Below are 27,693 nucleotides of genomic sequence, written 5' to 3'. Positions count from 1 at the left end.
CTTTTCTACCCAAGTATTTTCAAATCTATTTCTTTCAGAATATGGTTTCAAATTTTGATAACTCTGTCATCAAAAACCTTGCTGAGTGATTTTTAAAGTTCAGTTCTCATCTCAAAACTTAGTATATTCCAACCCCTAATGCCTTGGAGAAAAACACTGGAAATACAGAATCTAGATTTGTACAGAATTCCCCACCTGCTATTGTTTCTCTATTCCAAAATGGAATATGAGGTATTCAGCTTGTCGCTGATCCCCTGCATGATGGTGCCTGCCATCCTCCCCACGACACCACATACACTCAGCCATAGACAAGCCAGAAGACAGAGAAGCTGACGACAGGACTAGACAATGACTTTGATGTTGTTTGATGAGTTCAGACCCTCAGGTACAGTGAAACAGCCACTGTTCTCTCTCGCACTCTCTCTCTACCTTTCTCTTAACCTCTTTGACTCTCATTCAAAGTGTCTGCCAGACTTTAAGTTGTGGGCTTCAGAAATATTTACCTTACTCTCTTCATAGAGGAAGTTAGCAGCTGGTTGGGTGAGTCTGAAAGAGTTCCTTGCATTACTCTGAAATATAAAGCCTCTGACTCAGACACTCCCTGCTTCCTTTTGTGATGACCATGGAAATTTTAAATAATGGCATTAAAATGCAATTATGTTAAGGCCCTTTATAAAGCAAATGAAGAGAAATGTGTCACATATGTCCTACAGATCCAATTCAAAGTAGTCAAAACAGATAGGTTTTAATAGTCAAATTTTAGCATGGAATTTTATCTAATTTGATATTAACATCACATCGTATTTTTATGTAGTATATGTAAATATTCATGTATCGTGGGACACCTGGTATTTTTCCACATGGAAAGGCTTCCTCCCTAGAGGAGGGCAGAGAGCAAAGAGCTGGAGGACAGAGTGCCGGGAGGCACTGCTCTGGCCCCAAGACTGGGGATTTCTGTTTTTGGGAGAGCAGGGGAGCTCAGTCTTTCAGGAGTTGTCAGGTTTTACTTCACATAGATAGTGTTTCTCATTTTGCCTTACACGCTATTCCTACAAGCGGTTCTCCCACCCTGCCTTCATTTAGTTGTATGTTTTAATGCTAAAAGGGAATATCCTGATCTCCTGATCATTGAAAGTTGAAAGTTCTCTAAGGTGAATATCCCATCAGAGGGATAAATGTGTTAGAACGTATATAAAACATGGCGTAATACCTATCTCCACCAGAGAGGAATGAGCTGGTGATAGGAACGCTGGAAACTAAACAAATAACAAAAAAGGGTGGGGGGGGGGGGAATATAATTGTTAATTAGTGAGAAAGCACAGATTCCACATGAAATATATATCCCACTACACTTTTTTTTTTAATGTTTATTTATTTTTTAGAGAGAGAGAGACAGAGACAGAGTGAGTGGGGGAGGGGCAGAGAGAGAGGGAGACACAGAATCTGAAGCAGGCTCAAGGCCCTGAGCTGTCAGCACAGAGCCCGACATGGGGTTCGAACTCATAAACAGTGAGATCATGACCTGAGCTGAAGTCAGATGCTTACCAACTGAGCCACCCAGGCGCCCCCCCTCTACTGCACTTTATAGTTCAGCTGTGGATAATATTCTCTTAGTTGTAATGATTTAAACAACCAAGTACTGATCTAAACAAGACTCATGATTTCTAAGGATGCTGGGAGGAAATTGTAGGGGGTGGGTGGGGAAGGGGGAATCCAGGAAGCATATCTTCCTTCCATGAAACGAAGTCTACAGATAATCCATAAGAGTAAAATGTAAAACAAAATAAAACAACAACAACAACAAACCCAAAAAACCAAAAACAAAAAACAAAAAAACCAAGCAACATTAGCATGGTATTGAGATGTCTGGAGAAAGATACAAGCACTTGAGATTGGAGATAAGTATACACCCATGAAATCACCACCACAATCAATCATACTTTAATGAAGTGGTTTTAAAAACAGAAGCATTGAGAGTTGTTTTTCCTGTTATGGGAGAAGCAGGGTGAGAGGGGGAGGGAGGAGGGCACTGCTGGTCTACTCCATCAGCTCTGAGGTCTCCTTGGTCTCCTTTAGAGACCATTCACTGCTTAGATCCTACATGAACTTGGCAAATAGATGGATAAAATACTAGATCTAGGAACCCATTCCAGCCAGGCAACTCAACTAGCTGTGTGACCTTGAGCAAATAACTTCATTTCTCTGAGCCCCCCATTTTCCCATCTGTAAAATAAGAATTCAGATCAGTTCTATTTTTATTTTTATTTGAAAACATACGAATGCATGTGCACGTACGTAGATACTATATACACCAGTACAGCGTTGGCTGCAGGATGGGCCCTCGAAAATGTTAATCCTCCTCAATGCTCACTTTGCCTTTGCTATATCATATTACCTGTGATTACACACAGTATAAGAAGTTGGATCACTTCAACTGTTTTTATGTAGCATTCTGCCTTCCAGAATCTGGAGTTTTACTGCTACTATCCCTCTAGTGTTATAGTTCCATCCCTCTGAAATAATACAGTGATACATAATATATGGAGATTTGGGGGGGCACCTGGGTGGCTAAGTCAGTTAAGCATCCGACTCTTGATTTCAGCTCAGGTCATGATTTCATGGTCTCGTGGAACAAGCCCCAAGTCAGGCTCTGCTGGGCCTGGAGCCTGCTTGGGATTCTCTTTCTCCCTCTCCTTCTGCCCCTCCCCTGCTCTCGCTCGCTCTCTCTCTCTCTCTCTCTCTCTCTCTCTCAAAATATTTGAGAGATTTTCATCCTCCTTCATAGGAGGAATGGGGAAGGCTTTTAGGACTAGTGGGCAGTTGGGAGTGAAAGCTGAGAGTTAAGAGTGGGGGAAGGGACCACTGTTGGCATGGAGCTTGATATGTGGGCAAAAGAACTGAGTATTCAATCGGTTCCAATTTGCCTGAAAGTCCCACATCCTGGGACCCCCTCAGTCCTGGTTGGATGCAAGAACAGTTCCCAGACCGTTGCTCATCTAGCCCACCCCAAAACTGTGCTCCACAGCAGGTCATGGTCATTCAACTCAAACTATCTTGAGACAGACATGTATTCCTGACGCTAAGAATATGTCCTCATCTGCTCACTGATGCCTGAAATCACCGTGACTGGTGGGGTCCCAAGCCACAGTCAGAAGTAAGGCACAAAAGACTACACACATTACGATTCCCTTTATGAAAAGATCCGGCCAAGAAAAATTGCATTTTTAACGATGCCTACATAGGTGGGCAGACTATGTATGTTAAGGGAATGATTCCCTTTACTTAGCTCTACTTACCTCTTGGGGGAAGGAAGTTTTTGTTGGTGAAAGAACGAGGAGGGAGGTGTCAGAGGTTCTGAAAATGTTCTATTTGTTAAACTGTGTACATATACAACTGCATATGTAAATATGCATACATAAAACGTATGTATGTACTTGTATGTATCCAAGTTATATTTCATAATTTTAAAAAGTCGGTCAAAATACATAAGGAAATAAAATACCTCCGAAATAGGAGCAAGTGCATTGTACATTGACTGATAATTGGTCTATTCCTGAGTGCAGATTTTGATGGAGGATGGGCTGGGGACCCTGAGCCCAAGATAAACAGAGTGGCAATGAGGTAAAGAGTAGGATGTCAGAGAAGGCCAAGAGACCAGACCAACACAGTGCATGATGGAGACCAGGGGTCTCCGTGTTCCCGCCAGCAACCCCCAAACCCAGCAATCCCTCCGGAGAAGTGACCTGGAGAGATTTCAGGCCTCTGCATGAGATCATTGGCCATTTTTCTACATCTTTCTGGAGATTCAGCAGGGAGCTTTCCTCTTCCCTACTGCAGCAGAAATGGGAGAAGCCTTTTGAATATGCATATCAATAATGCATATTCATACCCACATCCCCGGTGCACAAATGCAGTGATGAGAATCTGATCTCCTTTCTCAAAGTGATGCATTCTCACAAAGGAAATATTTCCATGCTGCTCTGGACTGTTCAGCCTCCATGTGTTCCCTGCGCACTTAGGAAGAGGACAAAAGCTGAAAGAGGCAAGCTGAAAGCCTGAGTCACCACCCGCCAATAAAAAGAAACAAGCATCCCTAAGTAGATTTTTTTCTAAAAACCTTAGGATTAGGTGTTAAAGGCTGTCTGCGGGTGCAGTCTACACCCTCCCTGCCCAAGCACCCGCTTATTGATGTGTAGACTTACCTTCTGGGATGGATTCCCTGTGACTCAGAGCAAGCACTGTCTCTAAAGAAGCTAACAAGCATTTAGACCTTCGCCCCAGGTTTCAGAATAGTCTCTGGATAAAGACGGTCATTATGGGATTCACTCAGTTTGTATGTGAGTCAAATTAAAAAATTGTTTTTCATTTTTATTTGTCTTTGGGGGGGGAGAGAAAGTGTGAGTGGGGGAGGGGAGGGGCAGAGAGAGAGAGAGAGAGAGGGAGACACAGAATCTGAAGCAGGCTCCAGGCTCTGAGCTGTCAGCACAGAGCCCAACACAGGGCTTAAACTTACAGACCACGAGATCATGGCCTGAGCTGAAGTCGGACGCCTAACCTACTGAGTCACTCCGGTGCCCCAAAATGTAAAGGTGTAACTTGCCCATCTCTGTTCTTTACAATACCAATGGTTTTAATGTAAACATGAAAAAAGAAATTCAGGATCTACGGTATTTATCAGCCTGTCTCAAAACATATCCTTTGTGAGAAGGATCATCAACAGATTAAAAAAAGACAGCAGAGACTCTGTGAGTTTTCTACAAAGTTTTATCACACCTTGTCGATGATCTCTAATCCTCTAATTCCTTTCAACCCTATCCTGTGTAAATGTGCTTAGCTTAAGGGCCTAAAATAGAATTTAATACAATATTTTCATCATTCCTCAGACTCAGATGTTCATCTGGACCTCAGACTATTTTCACTGGTTTCTTTTTGTCCTGTCCTCCATCCTTCCCCTACTTTCCCTTTATCCCAGTTTTTTTCTGGCCCGAAATTTTCCAGAAACATATCTGTTGGGTTTGTAATCCCACCTGGCTTCTCTAGATGCACACCTGAATGCAGCAGCCTCAGGTAGAAGCTGAAACTTGGGGTGTTAGTTCATTCTTGTCACTCAGCCAGACTCTTCTCCACCCTTCTGATCTGGCAATGGAAAGCCACATCTACAACACCTAGATTCTCCCTCCTAGAATACTGGCTAGAGTTCATCGAAATGGGTTTGCCCCTTGCTTAAGTGGCCACGTGTAGACAAAGGTAGGTTGGGACCAACTGGGTGCTGACACCTTTACCATCAGAACATACCATACTGGGGCATACATTCCAGTGTCTGTGCTAACATCACATGGTTGAGCTCCCTGCTGTATCCACCCGCGTCTGCTGTGCACAAAAGGAACTACAAGCCTAGTTCTTCTCGCTGAATGTTTTCCAAAGAGTCGCCAACGCTTACCCAAATTACTGGATCCTCTATTGTAAAGAGCTATTGGAATCTGAAAGGGCCATAATCTTACAGTGGCTTGTCAATTTTGTCTAGTCTTGTTTCTTTCCCAGGAAGAAGGAGATCCAACTAGCTTATCCAAAATCAAATGGATTGTTTATTTCCATGATGGTCTATGAGTAATATAAGAGTAGAGAAAAATAAAGTCACAATGAATCCGGGAAACTTGATTTTGACTTAGCAGTTTCAATAAATTTTCTGATGGAGAAGGCTGCTGTTAATACGGAAGACAGGGTTACAGATGGATTTCCTGTTCTCTGTATTCTCATTGCACAGAGCTGAAATACATTGAATTTCAAATTCTTCCTACCATCTATCTACTTGTTGTAGGCAGAAAGTACTTCCAAGTGGTGAAACAGCCAATAGGTAAAAGGTAAGAGATTCGAGTGACACATAAACTGGCCAATCCTCCTGGAATTACCAAGAGTCAATCATAATTAAAGTTCTCATCATTGCTTCCTTCTCCACTTTAACCCAGGCAACTCTCTTACTACCGTATTTGCAATAGGCTATTTAGAACTAACCAATCCCAAAGTGATGTAAGTCTGGGAAGGAAGTTCAGCTATGGGAACTGGTGTGTCACGTCAATTCTTCTCCTTTGCCACACGTCAACAACCCCAATTTCCAAAGGCCTCACCGGTTCATGAGTACAGATGAGGTTTCATAAATTGTAATAAGCTAAATTTGACTGTCTCTTGCCCTCACTTATTTACTCAGGACTCAAGCCTGCTATGATGCTTGAGGGTTCCCAAGGAAACAAATTTGCTCATCAGCTGGAACCACCACATAAGCCTTCCATATTTCTTGTCTGTCCTGGTACCTTCATCAACATCCTCAACCTCCAGGATCCTTGAGGCTCCCTCACCCTTGTTACTGCTGTTGGTGCTCAATGAGGGAGCACCGGTGTCCCTACCAAGAATACCTTCCTGGTGCCCTCTCAACTGTCATGGAGGGGTTTTCAACATCTTCATTTGGCCCCATGAAGAAATGGGAAGAAGTTCCCTTCCCTGCTCATATTATACTGTATTGCCAGGCACCTAGCAGGGATGCATCTCCCAGGATTTGTCATCTTAACAGTTTCTTTGGCTGATGCTTATCCTTAGGACCAGACGAATAACAGAGGTTCCTCTGTTCTTGTTTTCTCACTCGCCCGTGGTGCCCATAAATGCCTATGCATGAACATCCTTTGGATAGGCTCCTTGCCTCAATTAAACAATAATAAGTAGGCACTTTGGGGGACTACCGAGCCATCATATGACCCAAATATGTCTGCATTTTCTTTAAAGTAACTACTGCACTTTCTATCTTTAACATTTAATACAAAGGCTTTATCTGAAGCATGTTTTTCTGTTACTATCCTCAAATGGCCCACTAGGCATATATTCTCTTTAAAGGCATAATATAAAGTGAATAAAATGCCCACTCTTTCCAACAGAAGTCTGGGGAATAAAACAAAGTAGTCTAGCTAGACCCAAAGGCATCTCTCTTTCTTCCCTCATGTTTATGACAGCGTCTGGTATTTCATTCCGCCTTAATAAATACTATTGAATTAATGAAAGGGCTTAGGGTAAAATAAATGTTATGACAGAAAAGCAAACAAGTGAGAGCTCTACGGAAGGAATAATTAATTGGAAGTGGGAGTCTTAAGTAGGCCTCAGAAGTGAGCAAGCATTTGAGCTGGATCTTGGGAAATGGAGAAAATGAGAGGCATTCCGGGGAGACAGAACAGCAGGAGTGCAAGCCCCTGGGAAGTGCTGTACACAGTGTGCTCTCGGAATAGCCCAGCAAGTACCTAGTGAGGTGGCATGGAGGGCTGGAGGCCCCGTAGGCTCTGCGGCCTGGATAGGTGACGGACGATGTCATGAACAGAGACAAAGAACCCAGCAGGAAGAGTATGTGGGACAGGAGAAGAAGAGGTAACAAGGTCTGCTTTTGATATGTTGAATTTGAGATGCCTAGAGGACATCCAGCTGGAAAAAAAAAAAAGTACTTGGAAATTCAGGTCTGTCTATGAAAGAGGCAGTTGGCAATGCAGATGCGAATTTAGGAATCTTTGACACTGGGATGGTAACTAAAACCATGACTGAGATTACCAGACAAAGGGTCCAGAGCAAGAAGACTAAAACCTCATTGGGAAGGATCCCTGAGACATTTCTCCATTTACAAGATAGGCACAGCAAGGATCTAGACCCCTAATGAGACTTACAAAGTCCAGGCAACCAGCTGTGGCTAGAAATTACCCGAAGAGGAGCTAAGTAGCAAGGTCGCGTGACTTCTCCGCAGTAGCAGCAGGAAGTCCAAGAGCAGCACAGAGGAAAAAAAATGGTTGGGTTTTGAATTTTAAATGCAGATGAGGTGGATTCAAAGTTAGTGTTGATGAAAGTGTGGTTGAAATGGTGGACCACAAAGTTCAGGTTAGACATAGCGTAATAAAGAGAGAGCATGACCATTTTCACAATATCCCAGAGCAGAGACTGTTTCAGAACCATGGACATTAACACATGGGGCTCCCACCCGAAATTCCTGTAACTGCCCTGAGCATGGTGAGCCTTGGCGGGCTACAGAGAAGATGGAATGTGGGGCACCTGGGTGGCTCAGTCAGTTAAGCATCCGACTCTTGGTTAAGGCACCGGTTATGATCTCACAGTTCATGGGATCAAGCCCTGCGTTGTGCTCTGCAGTGACAGAGTGGAGCCTGCTTAGGATTCTCTCCTTGTCTCTCTGTCCCTCTCTCTCTGTTCTTCCCCCACTCATGGGTGTGCTCTCTCAAAATTAATAAATAAATACACAAATAAATAAACATTTTTTAAAATGTTTATTAAAAAAATGATGGAACATAAGATTATGCACATCACTATGCTGGAAGACAAGATGTTACTAAGCATGTTTATTGGGAATGTGGGCCACACAAAGGTCAGTACATGTGACTGGGGTAAAGGGCTCAAAACTTCAGAAGTGGACCCTCTTCAGCAGATAACAAGGTCCACACGTGCTCAGAGAAATGGGCAGCTGAGGAAGACAGGAGGCTAGATATTAGATGGCATACCAACGTGAATGTTCAAGCCAGGAACGCTTGGAAGCAAAATCAAAAACAGTAACTAAGATGCCAAAGTCCTCTAGAGTTCTAAGGGGGTAACTAAGAATCTGGCAGATGGGAGAAAGGCGAAAAGGCAATACAAGAAGATAGAAAAATTCTCTGAAAATGATGGTGGAGAGCCAGAGTAAACCTCCTACCTTCTTCTCCTGGCCTCAGATAAGGAGTTCATAGGGAGTAAACAGCTTCCATTGAGAAGAATTTGTAGCAAGTACTCAGAATAAATTCACGATTATATGAGGTATGGGTTGAGGAGGCTGTGAACTCTGATTAGAGAGCTCTGTAGTTGGGCTGAGAATACAGTTTCTGTGGTGAAAGAATACTAACGGGGAGGGCAGACTGGAGGGTGCAAATCTAGAAGGGTGCTCTGAAAGGGGACTGGCCTACGGCTTAGTGCTGACTTTCCCAAGGAACAGAACAAAAACTCTTTATTACGTGCCTCCCATAGTAAGATTCTAAAAGGGGCATGATAAAAGCACATACGGGGAGTGAAAAGAGAAGTCCCTGTCCTCATGGACTTTTCAGTATACTTAGGGTGAAAGGACATTAAAATGCATACAAAGAAGGAGAGATACGGAGTGGCATTGACAAATAATATACAGTCTAAGTGTATAGAGTTTAGACACTTACACTCTGTCTGTAAGTGGACAGAGGCTGAGATCCTCGCAGTCTGAAGTTGTCATGATTGCAGCATGGATGATGCCGGTTTTGAACTTGTGTGTTTAGAATGAAGAGAAGCAGGAAGGCTACTCCGGGAGAGGATGTTCACATCAGAAAGACCTGACCTGAGCATTAAAATTGACACCTTATTAAGGATTTGTTTCAAAATAACCCCACGATGTGGCAGAACGACGTGGGGATGAAACAAGACTGGCCACGTGTTGAATCTGTTGAATCTGGTTGGTGTATACAGGGTTTGCTTTAGACTACTTTCTCTCTGTCTCTGTCTCTGCATGTGCTTCAGAAACAATAAAGTGTAATTTTAAAATGTCTATTGGAGGGGTGCCTGGATGGCTCAGTCGGTTGAGCATCCGACTTCGACTCAGGTCTTGATCTCACAGCTTGTGAGTTTGAGCCCCGCGTCGGGCTCCATGCTGACAGCTCGGAGCCTGGAGCCTGCTTCGGATTCAGTGTCTCTCTCTCTCTCTGCCCCTAAACCACTCACATTCTGTCTCTGTCTCTCTTAAATATTAAAAACAACAACAACAACAACAACAACAACAATTTAAAATGTCTACTGGAACGACAGTCTAGGAAGAGAACAATAGTACACCATTAAATCAAGTTAAAAAAAAAAAGGATAAAATATACATTTCATGTCCTCACTGTTTGAAGGGGAAAGAGACCAGTTTGGGTCCCTTATAGCATTCATGTGTAGGTCAAGTTTGAGAGCTGGGACAGAGACCTGTAGGAGACCTCTGAGGACCAGGCTGCCGTATTTTGACTGTTTCCACTACTACAACCATCATCGTCACCCTCTTCAGCATCAAATATTCCTCTGTGAGCTCCTAGAGTTGGCAGGGAACACTCTGAGGTATGCAAATAGTCTAATCAAGATCTACCTGTCATTTCAGGTTTATGTTTTGCAATCCACGGGCTTGCTGAATTCTCGTTGGTGGGCTAGGTAGGATTCAGTTCGATCGAATAAGTATCCAAGGCAGAAGCAAGAGGCGAGAGAGTAGGAGGAAAACTGGGAGGAAGTTTGCAGACCTCCAAAACGCTTAGTCCTCTCACTACACTAAACTGTTTACTGACGTAACGATGTTTTCACCTTTTCTCCCTGAAGTTTCTCTTTACACAATTTTTAACTGTTACAATACAGTTATGGCCACTTCCTTTGAAAAGCAACGAATTCAAACTGCATCGCTTCTGCCTCTTCTTCAGCAGCACTAGTTTTGGAGGTTATTATTAAAATCCATCAAAAAGCATAGCAATAAAACATTACTTAAGGGAAATTTCCTACACATCTTAAAATAGATTACGACACTCCCTCCCTGGAAGCTGAAGTCATTTGCGTTTTGTTTTGTTTGGTGTTTCGTTCGTTTGTTCTGAATTGCAGACACTGAAATTTTATTATAAACTGTGTATACCCTATCTAATCCTCTAATCTAAGTTATCTATTTGAGTAAAACCTTGCAGCAGCAAGTTCCATGGCTTAATATCATATTGCGTCATGGTTAATTCATCCTAAATGCTTTGAATGCTAGGTCTATTTTTATTTCTTGTATTCTCTGTTGTTGCGAGATGGGCAGGGCACAAAAGAATTCCATTAGTCTACATCTCTTATTTACATGTATTTACCCAATCTTCCCTTCTCGCTCTTCCTCCTCCACTTTCTTCTTCCCCCTTTTATTTATGAAATGAACGAGCTTAGCTCTCACCTGGCCATAAATACCGTGATGGAGCATTCTCCTCCGACATTTCAATGAATGCAGTCATTGGAACGTCCTACAATCTTTTCCCATGAGAATTTCAAATATTGGAGGCCTTATTGGTTTCCACTTATTTCTGTCATGTCATTTTGCACTGGGGTCATGGTCACAAACAACAGAATAATAAACGGTAAGTTCCCAAAGAATTGAGTCATCACTGTTGCTCCTTAGTAACCTTTCCTATTTGAACTCTTTTAGTTCTAGCTTCTTAAGAAGCAAATTAGAGTCCACTTTTCCATCTCAGAATGTCAATTTCCCAAATAAATGCAATAATCGGCCCCATTTGGTTTCCTGAATTATATTTTCACCCCAACTGGAATATCACCTATCTTTCATGAAAAATAAAGATTTTAAATCTGCAGACTCATTAAGCTTTGAACAACTTTGGTGGTCAAGTTGAACATAACTGATGTACAGACATCCCCCACTTCTCCAAGTTAAACCACTTGGCTTTGAAGGAAAGACCTGCATCAGTAGGTGTAACCGAAATAATTCCAAAGAGGAGTTTCTCTTTCATGAGAAAAGGTACAAAATGAGTTTTGCAGGAGTCACTGTAGAGGCAGCGCTAACCTAGCAGCGAGAGTGGTACTTGCCCAGCTCCACTCTCCAGGGAACCGCACAAGGCGTCTCAGCAGCAAGCCCCAGACCTTTGAACTGTGTGTGTGAGCATCTGGGCTTTGTCTCCATTTACTGGTGCATCTGTGTCCTGAGGTACCAGGAAAGCCTAACAGGGGTTATTTTGGGGTCAGAGAATACTCAAATATTTGCCATGTAAATTAATAGTAATCGCTTCTTCTTCTTCGCTTGAGGCCATTTCAGCTTACAAAAGGATAGCAGGGGAAACCTTTGTATTTAGTTTTTCTATAACCTTTTATTTCCTCATCCTTTAACATCATGGTTCTGGGGGCGCCAGGGCGGCTCTGTAGGTTAAGCATCCAACGTTTGATTTTGGCTCAGGTCATGATGTCACGGTTGTGACATTGGGCCCCAATTCTTTCTCTTTCCCTCTCTCCATGCCCTTCCCCTGCTCATGCTCTCTCTCTCCCTCTCTTTCTCAAAATAAATAAACTCTAAGAAAAAGTCACATTCAAAGAAAACACATATCCCACTCCATTTATTAGCTTCCTTAAAGAGACCATTCTAAGGACTTCGCAAAGCCTGCCACACAAAAAGTCCCTCCTAGATCCTTTTTAGATCTCTCTTCCCACCCCCAAACTTTCACTCACAGCAGCAGCTAAATATCCTTCCCTGTATCACAAATACATATTTCCTCACCACGATTATGCCCCACCTTCCATTCACCCCTTCCTGTTTTACTCAAGATTGCAGTATCCCCGCCCACGGAACACCTAATGGCAGGGGACCCACCGCTCCTCCCCACCATGCAAAGTGTATGCACATCTTTTGGAAGTTCAGCTTCTCTCCCACTCTGATTACATCTCATGAGACTATCATCCTCCTTTATTCTGGTGAAGGGTGGTAACATTCTTTGGCGTGTGTGTGTGTGTGTGTGTGTGTGTGTGTGTGTGTGTGAGACAGAGAAAGAAATGGCAATAAAATAAGGTAAGATGCTAACATATTTACACAGCATAGTCATCAGAGTAAATCTAATGGACCTATATGAATTTTATATCCTGAGAACAGAGAATACACTCTTCTCAAATGCCCATGGCTAATTCATAGAACTTGACCATATACTGTCTCACAAAGAAAGCATCCATCAGTGGCTTCAACAAGGGAGTACTGCAAACAACACCTTCTGACCCATCGCAGCAAAACTAGAGTTTACGAACAAAAACAGAGCACAAAAAGACCCTTCCACATAGATAGTAAACGTCCTGTTAACTCCTAGGGGAAAGGGAAAATAGAAACTGAAATTACAATAATAATAATAATAATAATAATAATAATAATAATAATAATGACACTGGTTTCCAGTTCTAGTCAGAATAGGAAAAACATATCCCACCCCATTTTTTCCTATGAATTACAACTAAAATCCCTGGATAAAAGCCATGAGACGACTGTGAATGGTGGGAAAAAAAGGAGGAAGAAAGGCTAGAACCTCAGAACTAGAGGCACAGCTGGGTCTTTATCCTCCTATACATTCCAGCCTGTGTTCCATACTTTGGAAGTACTACCAGGGACAGGAAAGAAATCTTGAAGGAAAGCCTGTTCTCTCCAGCCAGAGGTCTAGGAAGAGGGTAGCCCGGCAGGACAGAGCCCTTTAGACCGCACCCAAACAATTACAGGCAGCTGTCATGAAGGAAGCAACGCCTCAACTCCCCCTCACCTTGGCCTGGTTGCGGCAGAGACAGTGGGGTGAAACCACGGTGAGCGTCCCCACCCTACCTCAAGCAAACAGTGTCACACGTCTGGCCACTGGTGGTGGCTGCAGCCACAGAAAATAGAACCCTACTCCCTCCCATTTACACTGAGAGCACAGTCTTTGAGGTGGGATCTTGTCCACTCTGACCACCCTGAAGGAAGGAAAATGAAGCATACGATAACCAACAAACAAGTAGCCCCCTCCTTTCCCAACTAGAGAGTTTGAGAAGGATCACACAAAGGAAAGAGATGGAAAAAAAAAGATCCTTCAAATTTGTATATGAAGCCCCAGGCACACACCCCTGTTCCACTCATCTGTAAAACCAAACAGAATCAATAAAGCAAACACTGGGAGAAGGGAATTGTGGTGCAGTTTCACACAGGCCTCTGGATAATGCAGAAGTGGGGCAGACCAGAATAGTACTGCAAAGATTGTGGCAACTAAATTGACACTAAAACCACAGCCTACCAAAGGGAGGCAGGACGTGCTTTGTAATAATAAATGTGTTAAATCCTACCAAAGAGAAGATTGAAATGAAACCAGAGTCTCCTTACAAAATACTCAAAATGTTTAGGATACAATTCAAAATTAATCATCATACCAAAATCCACGAAAATCCCAATTCACATGACAGAGGATAATTAATAGATTTCAACATCAAGATGATACAGGTGTTGGAATTATCTAACGAGGATTTTATTTTTATTTATTTTTTTAAATATTTTTTACATTTATTTATTTTTGAGAGACAGAGAGAGAGTGTGTGTGAGTGGGGAGGGACAGAGAGAGAAGGAGACACAAATCCAAAGCAGGCTCCAGGCTCTGAGCTGTCAGCACAGAGCTCGACGCGAGGCTCGAACTCACGAGCTGTGAGATCATGACCTGAGTCGAAGTCAGATGCTTAACCGAATGAGCCACCCAGGTGCCCCAAATGAGGATTTTAAAACAGCTATTAGAAAATGCTACAACTAGCAGTTTCAAACACTTTTGTAAGAAATAGAAAACACACAAACAAATAAATGCAGATACACTGGAAAATCCAGATGAATTGGATAATTCCCTAAAGAAATACAGATTACTAAAACCAGATTAGAGCTGAGAAACTTAAACAGACCAATTTCCATTAGAGAAATAGAGAGCATTATTAAGGAACGACTCCACAAGAAAACATCAGGTACAGATGGTTTGACACTAGAATTCTACCAAACTTCCAAAGACCAGAGTCCCAGTGCTCATTATTCTAGAACACTGAAAGGAAAGAAAACATCCCAATTCCTTCCCTGAAGCAAGTGTAACATTGATACCTAAACCAGAGGAAGACAGTAGGGCAGGGAGGGGACACATACCACACATCACAAATATTCATGCAGAAATTCTAAACAAAATATTAGCAAATAGAATCCAATACGACCTTAAGAAAACAATACGCCAATACCTTGTGGAATTTATTACAGAAAGGCAAGGTTAGCTCAATATTAGGAATTTTACTGCTATAATATACCATATTAATAAATCTAAGGAAAAAATATTATGATTATCCGGACGTATGATGAAAAATCCACTGACAAAACTTAATACCCATTCGTGATTAAAAAAAAATAATTTAAATGCTGAAGAAAAAAAGATGTCCACTATCTCTGCTACTACTCAGCTTTGCACTGAAGGTAGGAGCAAATTCCCTTAGACAAGAGAACTCAATCAGAAGAATAAGAGTGGATGAAAAAAATAAGTTAAATCACCTGTATTTTCTAGATGCTATAATAGTATAGCTGGACAGCCATAGGTAATCAGTAATAAGAGCAAATCAAACAATTAAAGAATTCAATGAAGAAGCAGGCATAAAAGAAACATTAAAGAAAGTCTACAGTTACATCCAAATACCTATGGAAAATCCAAATATGATAAAGGCAGCATCTCAAATCAATGGAATAAAGATGGACATTTAAATAAGCAACTCTGGGACAATTGGGTAGTCATGTAGAAAAAGATAAAATTAGATCCATATCTCACCCCATCTATAGGAATAAACTCCAAATGGATAGGGATCTAAATGTAAAAAACTGAATCATGGAAGTACTAGAAAAAAAAATACTGGTCAATTCCTCTTTAACTTCTGTGAAGAAAAAGGCTTTGTAAAAATCCAGGGACAGTAAAAGAAAAGATTAATAAATGTGACTAAAAAATTAAAATTAATGCGTGTCAAAAAATACCAAAAACCAAGTCAAGCTATAGGAACATTAACAACATACACCACAGACAAAAGGTCTATACTTCGAATATGTAAAGAAGTTTTAAATGTGAAGGGCAAAGGACCAAAAACTTGATGGAAAAAATGTAGAAAAGTCGTGACCAGGCAATTCATACACAAAAGACATTTTTTTAATGGACTTTTTTTTAAGAGAAATTTTAGGTTCACACAAAACTGAGTGGCAGGTAACCAGATTTCCCGTATACACCCTGCCCCATTCATAGCTAGCCTCCCACACAATGTCTCCCGCCTAAGTGGTACATTTGTTACATCTGATGAACCTACAATGACACATCATAATCACCCAACGTTTATAGTCGATATTAGAGTTCACTCTTATTATATATTCTGTGGGTTGGACAAATGTATAATGACACATAGCCACCAGTATATAGTATTACACGGAGCAGTTTCACTGCCCTAAAAATCCTCTGTGCTCTGCCTATACATCCCTCCCCTCCTCCCCACTCCTATTTTAAATGTTTATGCAATTAAAAATACGGGATTTCCTCTACTGCTCTTATGTTTAAAAATTCCCTCTGTGCTCTGAGATTCAATATCTACTTGCCCATGTCTTCTGCTAGTTTGTTTTGTTTCTTTCTGTTATTTTTTGTTATGAAATGAAGATCTACTATTTAATAATGATAATAATCAATTATCCTACTAGTATTCCTTTAAACTCTCTTCCCTCCAAATCTGGGTGAGTCCCATTCATCACAAGCTAAGTTTTAACTATGTAAGTCTATTTCTGCATTCTATTCCATGCCATTCATCTGTCCATTTCTCTGCAGTGAATTAAAACTGTTTCATGAAAGTGTGTTTCAGTATTTGCTAAGGCAAGTCCCTCCAATTGCTCCTCGCTTTCAAAACAGTCTTGACTATTTTCAATTCACTTAAATTTTCTACAGAATTTTAGATTTATTTTTCAAGAAAAACATCCCATTACAGAGTATAGTGGAATTAATGTCTGTGATTTTAAAAATACATTGAGTCATGTGTTCCTTAAGGAGACTAGCCTTGTTTCTCTGATGACAGCCACTCCTGGAAGACTAGTATGAAGGCTCCTCAGGACACTTCCATCAGCAGCTTGGAAGGAGCAGGAAAGAACATACAAGGGATGTAGAAAGAGATAGAGACAGAACTCAAACAAGCAGAGACCTGACTTCCTTCAAAGGGCCAGACTATTCGGTCACTCCATGTTTACCTGAATATGACAGAAAACAAATTTGGTCTCGTGAAACATCCAAAAACAGTGTCACTGGGGTACAGTCTGCAGAAGAACAGAGGTGGCATCTTCATAGGTTAGATAACCAAATCCCATCTGCTTTCACATTATTCTACTCCAGATCCTGGGACCCAGGATGTAAGTGACGGAGAACAATTCACCCAAACGTGTCAGATCATCCATCACTCATAAGAGTCCAAGTCTTGGGAGAATTTTCTTTTACCCTTAAGGTTGGGTAAGTTTCACTGTTGGGCCTGCCTTCAATTCAGTTCATACCACATAAATGGCATGCAGTTTCTGTTTTCATAACTTGGGAAATACTACACAACTGTAATTGTTTTGTAATGCAATTCTTTATAGTGACCCATTTAGAAACACAGGTCAAACTTGTTCTTTTCTGGGTTCCTTGGCCTGGAATATGTTCCCAAGTCCCAAAGCATGGCATGGTGAGATGATAGAATTCAAGTTGCCAAAAATTAGTAAAATAACTTAGTGCACGTTAGTAAAATAACTTAGTGCATGTTCCAAGGACACGATCTTTAACAAAGGAAGCTAGTTATAGTCTTCTTTGCCCAATGGCCACTAATTTCTGCCTCACTAAACCCAAATCAAAGCTATCACTAACACCTGCAACTCTCCTAGCTCCAGCCCCTAACCTTTCTCTGACTTTCTGTTATTAAAAGTACTCTACATAAATGCTTTATATTCCCTTAACACCTTAACAACAACTACTTAAAATGTGGACAAGTAATAATCCTTTAGGTCAAGCAGCTGATGAATTGGAACATTACCAAATTTAGTTTTGGCTATAACTTCCCCAGGATTATTTTAAAATAAAATTATTTATGAGTGGGCCTTTTTTAGACCCACTAATAAATTCGAAGTGGATTAGTTACCAGTGTTTTCAATATTGAAACTAGACTATCTCAAACATAAGCAGCAAGAAAGTTTGTAGCACAAAGCTACATAGAGAAGACATAAAGATTTCAACAATTCCCTGTAGCAGTTCAGAAAAATGATGTCTATATTTTGATAATGAAAAGCAGAGATTTGTGTGATATTGGTTAGGGTGCTCAATCTCTTTCTGGAGTTGGACTTTCATCCATCCTTTTATTCCTTTCCATAATTACAAAGTGAGTCTGTGGCTAACCTCATCCACCCAATTCCCAAGGTTATAGAATATGTTTAACACTAGACCACAGTAGCTGGGCCCCCCTCCCTTTATTTCTGATGGAGTCTGAAAGTAAGGATATGACCTAACCTCAAACATATCTTATCAGCCTCTTAATTCACAATTATCTGCTAATATTATAGGCATGAGAGTAATTCAATGTTTAATTTAAAATGTTATGATATTTACATAGTTATTTTTTTATGGTCAAATACATAAAAATGAATCTAGAATGTGCCACTGAATATAGTGAAATGTGTCATTATGTTAAGTGACTCTTCTCTTCCTAAATATTCATACCTGGAGAGGCCACGTTTAATAGAGCCCTTATTTTACCTATCTGTTTTAAAAAGTTAAGTGTTCATAGCAGTTGGTTGTGAAGAGAGAAGATGCTCAAAAACCACAGAACAAGTGAGGGTCAAATGGATCAACAAAACTCAGGCCTCTCACTCTGTCTCCTGCGCGTGCTCCTGCCCCTCGGACATCTTCAGAGGTGGATGAAAGCCTAGTGGAGCCTCTACCCATCCTCAGTCTCCTCTGCTGGATCTTCCTGTTTGCTTCGTGCTGTAAATGCTGGTCCTCTCTTCCCACCCTCTCTCTGGAAGATCTCAGCCACTCCCATTACTTCCATGGTCACCCACCACCGAGGACTCCCAAAATTGCATCTCCAGACCCAAGATCTCCTTTAATTCCTATATTCTAATGTCTACTGGACATCTCACAAGCATCTCATGATCTTCCCTCATGATCTTTCCCCAAACCTGTTCTTCCTTTTCAGCCCTTCTCTCTATGTAAATGGAACTTCTATTAGTCCAGTTGTTCAGCACACAATTTTGAGGGTAACCTTTGAATTCTCCATCTCCCCCATACTTATGCAATCCATTGCCAAGTCCTACAGTGAACTCCTACTCCAAAACCTATCCCAGGTCTATCCACTTCTTATCATCTCTTCCTGGACTACCTTAGTCCAAACCACCATCATTGCTTATATGCCTTTAGAGCTGACAACTATAGCTCTTAAGCTATGAGAGCTTACAACTATGTATATGTGTATTTGTTTAATGTCTGTCTCTCCTTTATACTTTAGGCCCCATGAAGGCAATGCCTGTGTCTGCTGTATCACTACAATAACCTCTATCTTAGTAGAAACTAACAATAGTCCTTCCATAAATGAAATTACAGAAAGAAGAGAGGACTAAACAATCTCCTTTTGTTGGTGAGTTTTCCGAGAAGTGGTGTTTCCCATGTTGAATTAGTTGAAAGCCATCAACCATATTAAAGTTAAATTTTAACTAAATATTGATAAAATGAATTATATTCTTATATTCCATAGATATAGGATTAATTCAATTGAATCGATACAAAATTTGAGATGAAAATGCCACTGCGAGGGAAAATACTTCCTCTTAGATATCTGATCTGCTGGAGAACAAGCCCAGTTGCTTGCATGCACCAACCCCCATGTGCACTGGCTGAGACAGCCACGATACCCAATCAACAACCATGCCAATGAAAACCATGCAGATCAGATCCTTGGCACATGCAGTCTTTCATGAATGTGCCTGAAGCTAGGATCCTTAATATGCATATAATCTCTTCCCACTTCCCTGCAGCCCATAAACATGTCTAGGAGGCCACTGTGTCTCCTACCATCTGATCCACATACTAATGCACATAACAATCTTTAAGTCAGACTCAGCAGTAGTAGAATGTCTTGGGCAAGTATGACCTGAATGAAGATGCAAAGACTGTACACCAGAGATAAGAGGGAAAAAACCTCACAGTATTATTTCGGGAGGAAATTCTATGGACATTTTGGCATCATTCACAAAACCAAAGACGACTATTAACAGAACCAAATTTTTTTTAATGTTTATTTATATTTGAGAGAGAGAGACAGAACATGAGCATGAGCGGGGGAAGGGCAGAGAGACCGAGACAGAATCTGAGGCAGGCTCCAGGCTCTGAGCTGTCAGCACAGAGTCAGACGTGGAGATGGAGCCTATAAGCCGTGAGATCATGACCTGAGCCACAACCAATGGAGCCACCCAGGCACCCCATCGAACTTATTTTAATAAGGTTGCCCATTCAAATCCTTCATCTAGTGGTTCTTCCCCCTCCAGTCAGCAGTTCCAAATTATCTATTCATTGATCCAACAAATTTTCATCAAGGGCCAGCCAACTGGATGTTAGGCTTGCGCCACACTGTGGGGATGCCGTGGTAGGTAAATTAAAACACCGTCTCAGCCTTCAATGGGCCCAAAGTTTGGTAAAGGAGACAGTTGATGAGCAATTACAAGGCAGCATGAAAAGTGCCACAGGGGGGTGTTGTCTGAACAACCAAGAAATAGAGTTCATTGAGAACTAGAGGGAGCAGGGAAACCCAGCAGAGACAAGTGGACTTGATCCAGTCTGGAGGGGAAGAAAGGAAGCCAGAGCCACTCATGCAAATATTCAGGGACAGTAGGGAACATGGCAACCCTTTAAGTGGCCGATGGAACTACTGGTCAAAGGCAGAAAGAAAAAAGAAAAAAAAAAAAAGACAGACTAGGGGAAATAAGAAAGGAAGAGAAAAATCTAGATAATAAAATTAACAAGACAATCAGGATTTTAAATTAACCCATCCAGTTGTAGAAGGAAAAAAGTTGTGTATGTCCAGAGAGGCCTGAGCGCTCCAATAGGTCCCTGTGTCATGCTGTGTCATGTGTGAAAGAAAATATATATTGTTTCCTAGCCATCAATTTTAGTAGGCAGGAGTCAGTAATGTACCTAGAATGTTGCTTTTCAAACTGCATATTATAATCCACTGGGGAAAATGAAATAAATTTAGTGGATGGACATCAACATTAAAAAAAAAAGAAATACATTGGTACATGATAAGACAGAATAGTATAGGACACATGAGAACAAACAAATAGAATAGATCATAAAGCACTGCTCACAGGAAGGGCAAGTATTATTTCATGGGTACCCATGCATGTGATCCATTACAATTGCTTGATAACCACCCACCAAGAAGTGGGTCCAGTGACGATTCCAATCAAGTCTTGGTATCCCTTTGAAATCTTTCTTAAATATTTAGGGCTTACTAAAGCTCCTGGACCCTGGCCAAAGAGGTAAAATTCTTGCTCTTTGCTGTTAAGTGAACTTGGATGCTGGGAGAATGCCTTTGAAGAGCTGGGCTCTGTGCCAAAGGTGGGGAGGAGGGGCCTCATAGCGGCCGTTCACCTTGGAGGGAGGGTCAGGGAGGGAAGCCTATCACACACGGCCACCAGGGTTTCCATGACAGTCTTGTGTATGTCACATATACCAAAAATCCAGATGCTAGGAGGATCTGGTTGTTTAAACGGGCCCATGCACTAAAGCATCTTTTCCCTGTAACTGTCCCAGAAACTTCTCTCTACAGTCAACCACTGTCTCTCCAGGGGCCAGACACAAAAGACTTGAGACTGGATGGTAAGAGCCAAGCCATTGGTGTTTAGAGCCAGCTTCTAGACAGTGGTTCTATTTCTGAGGGCTTCGGTGAATCAGGTAGTATCTTTAAGAAAGGAGTTCATGACTTTTTGCTTCACTTTATATTAACTAATCCGTTCTAGGCAGTGAACATTTGTTTATTATAAAATTTAAGTCCCATGTGCCACTCTTCACCAGCCAGGACATGCACAAATATCTGAGGAAAAAGAATTCATCTCCGCGGATGGTGTCAGGCTCTGGGCATGGGTCGGCAGTTGGGCTAAGTTGTGGTCATGATACTAATAAAGATTTCTGGGGCTTTATATCTGTAAATATTTTAAAGTCACACCAATCGTGCCATTTGTTGCCTGCCACGTAGGCCAAAGTTAGTGATGGCAGTTGTACAAAGTGTGTGCATGACAGGGGCGGGGCCAGGTGCTGTGAGAATGTGGCAATGTGACACTGAAGGTTTTAAGAAGTAATTACTAGAATATGCGGGCAACACACCCTCCTGGTAAAGCCACTTGCAGTTGAGGGACAAACAAGCGAACAGGAAAGCATCCCTCAGAAACTAAAACTTACCAGAGAGGCAAACTAGACTGTGAACTCGAAGAGGAGCTCTGTTGATATTTTGCTAAGTGTGGTGTCCAGTGTTGACAATTATATGAAAGACTGAGTATTGCAGTGCAGAAATTTCGAGACCGTTTATCTCATCAGGAACTCCTGGGAGCAGAGGTTGGCAAACTTTTTCTGTGAGCGACCAGACAGTAAATATTTTGGGTCTGTGTGCCGTATGGCCATCTTTCACAGCTCAATTTTTCAGTTGTAGTGTGAAAGCAGACATAGCAAGTAAGGAAACAAATGGACATGACTATGCTCCACTAAAACTTTATTTACAGAATCAGGTTTGGACTGAGAGCTAAAGTCTGCCAACTCCTACCCTAAAGCATTAAATGGCCCTCTGGAAATCAATGAGATTAAAGACTTTGGCAAACCACACAATTGATTCTTGACAGACCTCTATCCAACTTTATAACTTAAAACTATTACACCAACTAAAAGTATAAGAAGGCAATGGCAAATTAGCCTCTCTCTTGACCCTCACAAGCATATCCCTCAATATCGTTATTTTATTATTGTCACTCTTGGTATTCCTATTTTCAGCTGAAAATTTCAAGTGATTCAATTGCTTTTCCAAGGGTACACATGCTGTAATAAATAGAATTTATGCACAATCATTTGACTCCATAAGAATCAGAAAACCCAGAATCCAAATTTTTGTTTTGTAGCTAACCAAATTTCCTAGGCAAGGAAGATAAACTTTCTATGTTTCCAACTCGAAACACAGAACAGAAACTTTCAAAATGGTAATGGTGACTAACTTGGGAAGCAGTAGAGAATTTGAGAAAAGAAAGACTTAATTCACTGTTATGACAACTACAAAGAAATCAGAGTCCTTGTGTTTCCATTTCCTCACATCTCTCTTTCTCCTCCTTCTCTCTCTCTCTGTCTCTCTCTCTGTCTCTGTCTCTCTCTCTCTCTCTCTCTCTCTCACACACACACACACACACACACACACACACTGAGTCCCCCCAAAACTCTGCAAATAACTGGCAAAATCTAAAATGTAGGACAGGAGTCTTGGAGGAAGCTGCCAGGAAGTCTTGGGAGTGCCAGGCCTGACCACCCTAGGTAATTGATGCCTTCTAATCTCACAGAATCTCCTTCACCAGCTCCCCCCAAAATACTGAGCAGGAACCTCTGTTTATCCTCCACCCTGATTTCAACTGCGATGGAGCGGAGGTCCAGACCCACTTTGTCATATGAGATGAATGGCTTGCCTGGCTTTCACAACCTTTAACAAGAGACCGGGCTGGGACTGCTGTTAGATTGTGGTGTTGTCACTGGATCCCTCTGCGGGTCCTGCGGGTGTGGCTGGGAGCAAACCACTCATAAATAGATGCTCTGTGCCCCACGGACAGAAATGGCCAGTCACTGTCCATGTGCAGGAACACACATTCCCAACCACTTTGCTGAAACACTTCATAAACCCACCCCGTGTAATGACTTTATGAGACCTGGCACACAGCAAAGTTCATAATCTGAGCCTGAAAACAGGTAGCAACAGGTGTGAGAAAACAGCTCTGGTCTCTACTTTGTATCCCCTACGGCATGCTCTCATTATATAACATCATGTGCCTGAGATGAGTACCTTCCTACTTTTAAACTTCAAAGGCTCATGTATAAATCCCTAATATTTATCCCAATAAATGTTATTGCTATTTGTTTCCACCTTTGGCGACAGGTAATAACATACTGGTCAACCATTACAATGATCTTATATAGAGAACTGTAGACTTTTTACTGGTGATGTGATACAATTCTTGTCCATAGTTGAATAAAGATTTTTAAAATTCTTCAAGTTTGCCTCACTAACTCACCTTTAAAATGATACTATTGTAAGTGAATTCTGTTCAGTCAACCTGCAAACTCCAGTGTCTGCCATTAATTAAAACAGGCTAATTGTAATGCCAAGGGGACCAGTAGAAAGAAATCAGGGTCCTTTGCATCTTATCCCTGATTTTTGTCCCTATTCATGCCTCCTCTAACCCCAAAATTTCTCAACTTCTCATAGGAAAAGAAAAATTGGGGGGAAAAAAGGTGGGGGAGAGGAGGGGAAATGAGAAGAAAAGAAGTATAGAAAAATTGTTTTTCTTCATTTCAGAAATAGGAAAAAAAAAAAAAAACAAAACAGGAAGCCTCTAGCTACGGCCTGAAATGCCACCTCAATTCAACACTTCAGATTAAACACTGTGGGCACTAGGAAATTACTAACATTTTCCCTGCCTCCTTCCAACAGTCCATGCTCTGTGATGGCTGGAGATACTTGGAAAGAGCTTTGGGGCAGGCAGAGCAACTAACTGCAGGAGGCTTTCCAGGAGAGACGATGCTCCAACTCCTTCTGGAACAAGGAAGGAGAGAAGCCAGTGAGGTTGACTGAGCTGGAGGGAAGGGCTTGGGCACAGAGAATCTCATGCACTGCCGTCCTTGGGGCTCCAGCTTCTCTCTGGATGGCCCGGACAACCAGCCTTATCCCATCTTTGCACCTCTGGGGAACATTCTAAGACTGGAGGGCTTGTATCTAGAAAATGTCACAGGTAGAGCTTTTTATCTATTTGCTGGTGTTCCAGGCAGCATCACCTATGGCAACACTACCAAGTTCAGACAGGAAAACATAATCTGATTATTTCTCAAAGAATAAAGGAGGAAATCTGTGTTTGCTTTGGAGCAAACCCAGACCCCATACTCTGTCACGAAACATGAACAGAATAGCACACTTCCCTAGTGTGAAACTGAGGTTTTCAGTCTGCTCTATATGGATCTCCAGGCACTTTTCAGCCAGACAAAAGACTTCACATCTCTTTTCTAAGATAAACTTCCAGAATAGTTTTACTTCATCCCTGTCAAGGAATAAATGCAACTCGATTTATCGATATAAATATAAGCTTCCCTTCAAATATGTTAGCATTGAAAACTCTACCATAGACTTTGGATCAAAATCTTCCAGCTACAACTTTGATTAAATGCAAGGTTTCCTGTTGTAGTTCTGTTCTAACCGCAGATGTCAGGGCCTCACAAATTAAAAAGTCCTTTTCCTTCCTCTCCTCTTGTGTCATGCCGTTTGGGGGCCCCATGAGAAGCCCACTCCCTAGTCCATCTTTATCGAATGCAAAAATACTAGCAGAGATATCCAGGCTATAAATTATTAGAGAAGACAACATTTACAGTACAGAGGCCTTCTAAAGCTCAGCTGTACCCAGCTTTGGCCTTTTTTGGAGAACTTTTGATTCTGAATAAGTTTATCAAGTACTCAAAAGCTCCAAACATTACTAAAAACAACAACAACAAGCTCAAGCCTCTCAACATTGTTGCTAGAAGTTGCCAAATATCATTGATAATAATGAAAATATCATCAACAGGGAGCATCTAACACGTAGCAGACTTTTGGGGGGGAATGCAACTTGTCATCAGGGTTTTAGATCATTTGCTGTTAAAAAAAAAAGTAGAAAACACTAGCTTGTAAATATCCATTCATTCATTCACACATATTTATTCATGTCGTTACGCCTGGGGGATAGAAAGCCCAGATGCAAGCATTAAGTGTATTCATTCAGTGCATAAGTTATCTTTTATAAGCATGGCTTTGTTCTGCAATTGGCAGGCATTTTTCACATGTTCTTTCTTTGTAAAGAACAAAGCTGATTTTCCTATATCCAATATGTCGGCCAGTGAGATAGAAGCTGCCATTCACTGTCATCCTCATCGCAAAATCACTCTACAACAACCCTGAAGAGAATAGAGAAGGACAGGGGAGTTTACAATGCCTTCAGGGAAGCAAGAGAAGGCTACAGTTTTACCAAGCAAGTCATTGTCTGGCTTCCAGAAACCCAGATGCTGGTGGCAAAGCTGTTCCTCTGAAGGCAGATAAATGCTCACACAGACAGCCCTCAGGCTCTGGGGGTTGTCATCCATTTTAGGGTGTCTGAGAATACTCTAGAATAACCCAGCATGCGTAAGAATGCCACTTACCTCCTCCCACTGCAGTTCTGCCACCTGCACTGATGGGCTCAGGTTCCTCCTGCCTCCTCCCTCCTGACTCCTCACTCCTCCCACCTCACCTCTGCCAAGGTCCAGGGAAAGTTCTCCAGAATTCCCACTGGCTCAACGCCTGAGGGAGAGGCCGGTGACTACAGCAGCAGTAGTGACAGCAATGCACGGAAGTCCCTCCCCTCTCCCAGACGGCACTAGTACGAAAATCATGGAGGGGACCCAAAGAGGCATACCAACTAGGCTTCCCTGTCCAGCTCAGGAAGGCATAAGGCAGCCCCCTGCTCAGCAGGAAGCCTAGGGTGGTGCCATAGTGTCTGTTATTCATCCTACTATTTGTTCATGAGCAAGTAAACCACAGAAAGAAAACATCCCCATCTAAACTGTATGTACCTGGATGTTGGGCAGGTTATCAGTCAAGAGCCAAGAATCAGAGCCAGCAGAATAGAACACAAAGAAGGGATGCACATGAGGGTAAGCCAGAGCCAAGAGGGGCCAAGCACCAGGTGCAGGACTCAGACGGTCCTGGCCTCTGCCCAGGACTGAGACCATTCTGAGGGCACTCACTATCTAGAGTTCAAATGGTGTCCCTGGAAGATGAAACGACTCAAGTCCCAGATCTCAAGATAAGCTTGCAACACATGGATGGTTTTTGCCAATGACAGATGGCAATGTGCGACTCTGGAGAAACACTGATGACCCATACATGGCAGAGACCATATACTCCGAACCAGATGTCAGGATATGTCTTCTGGGAAGCACACTTTTGGTGGCAGAATACAGAAGGGTGTGGTATACTGGAAATTCCAGCTCCTCACCTTGTACCCATGCGACCTTTGGCAAGCTCTCTAAATCTTGCTTTGCTTATTTGAAAAATGGGGAGGATTAATGGTTGAGAGGATTATAGGTAGCATATGCAAAGTACTTAGTATATAGTAGGCATTTAATAAATGTGTTATTAACGTAATAACAGATTGAGCCAGTCCTGGAAAATCTGTATCTATAATGAGAACTGTACCTATAATACTCTTCTATCTACATGTTACCCCACTACTCAAGGTCCATGTCAAGTCTCCCCATTTTCACCATCTTCTATATGAGCATGCACCCATATTGATTTCTTTCATTCTTGATAATATGTTTTCAACATATATTTTACTGAATGTTCTACCTTTTAGATACAATTTTACCTTGTCAGTTCTAAGTCCCTCCTATAAGATCTTTTCCTGAGCACAGAAAGCAAGCCATGCTACTTTAAAATCCCAAAGATTTAAGATAATGTAAGAGACCTGGTAAGCATTTGAAAAATATGTACTTAATTAATTGTGGTCCAAGCAGTATTTTTGGTTGGCCGTGACTATAAACATCCTTCATATCCACCTGCACATTTCCTAAATTATTTTTGAAAGAAGACTTTTCATGTTTGCATTGCACCATGATCTATATGGAAAATAAAAATCCTATCCACCTCGCAAAATTATTGTCACTTTGCTTTTGTCGTTAAATACAGCTATGGCCCTGTGACAGTGGAACATGGAGATGTCGTGTCTGTGTGCTGAAATAAGGAGACATCCCTGCTTGTGTTAAATAAAGTCAGCCAGCATCACTGACTTATGGAACCACTTCTGTTCTCTATTTCCATTTA

At 41.7% G+C, this 27,693-nt stretch overlaps 1 protein-coding gene and 1 long non-coding RNA gene across 6 annotated transcripts in view; one reads left to right on the top strand and one right to left on the bottom strand.

Moving 5' to 3' along the window:
- The window catches only part of SERPINB7 (serpin family B member 7), a 66,018-nt gene that overhangs the window by 25,493 nt on the left and 12,832 nt on the right, over positions 1–27,693 (bottom strand). The window contains exon 1 of one of the 5 annotated variants that reach the window (XM_019815398.3): positions 26,031–26,123. The exons of 3 other annotated variants lie outside the window; for them this stretch is intronic. The gene's annotated coding sequence lies outside the window, so the exon portion shown is untranslated. Of the gene's footprint in view, positions 1–503; positions 562–26,030; positions 26,124–27,693 lie in introns of those variants that run through there. One more of the 5 variants, XM_003995244.5, reaches the window with a different exon arrangement.
- LOC102899514 lies at positions 226–27,671 on the top strand. Its single transcript, XR_441613.3, has 4 exons — positions 226–385; positions 16,938–17,051; positions 19,075–19,203; positions 27,559–27,671. It is a non-coding gene; the product is annotated as an uncharacterized LOC102899514 (long non-coding RNA).

Source organism: Felis catus, chromosome D3 (genome assembly GCF_018350175.1).
Source record: "Felis catus isolate Fca126 chromosome D3, F.catus_Fca126_mat1.0, whole genome shotgun sequence".
NCBI lineage: Eukaryota > Metazoa > Chordata > Mammalia > Carnivora > Felidae > Felis > Felis catus.
This window is presented reverse-complemented; position numbering and strand designations above follow the sequence as displayed.